We start from the raw sequence: 683 nt of genomic DNA, 5'->3' as shown, positions 1-683 counted from the left end.
CTGCTAGGGTGCACTGTGTCCAGTTCTCGCTTTCTAGGATGGGACAGTATTCACACCTCAGGTTCAACACACATAGGTTGAAACGTGAAGAAAGAGTACGTTTACTTTCTAAATATTCAGTCACGTTGGTTTAGTCTGAGGACAGCTTGGTGGGAGTCAAGTCTGTCCTTACCATGTGGGTCCTGGAGTCTTTCTAAGGTGGTCAGGCTCACTGAGCTTCCCTTCCTTGCCTCCTCCGTTGTCTTCTAAACCAGCAAAATGTCTCTGTCTCCAGTCAGAACTGCTTTCCATTATGCTTAGCCATACTTCTGTATATAATTTTAGTTTAGAACCTAGTGAGTTTTCCAGTTTCACAGAGACAGCACATTTTTTACTGCTGTCTGTTGAACTCACACAGTTTGTTTTTCCATGGCATGTGAGCAAGGCCTTTAGCTTTACTCAGAAACAAATCCCATGGTTCTTTGTTTAGTCTTGCTTTTCTTTGTTGTTTGCTTTGTGTTTTGGGGTAGGGGATCTAGGTTGACCTAGAAGTCAGTAGTCCAACCTGCCTTCTCTGGTGGGCATTTTATGTCACCCTGCCTCAGCTTTCATTGCTGGGATCATAGGCATGAGCCTGCAAGCCTGGTCAAAGTTTTTCATTGATTTCCATTTAGGAGTTGCATCCTAATATCTTTCCTTATTTA

The sequence above is a fragment of the Grammomys surdaster genome, unplaced genomic scaffold (assembly GCF_004785775.1).
Source record: "Grammomys surdaster isolate TR1022 unplaced genomic scaffold, NIH_TR_1.0 126113, whole genome shotgun sequence".
Taxonomy (NCBI): Eukaryota; Metazoa; Chordata; class Mammalia; order Rodentia; family Muridae; genus Grammomys; species Grammomys surdaster.
The sequence above is the reverse complement of the archived record's forward strand: the minus strand, read 5'-3'. Positions refer to the sequence as shown.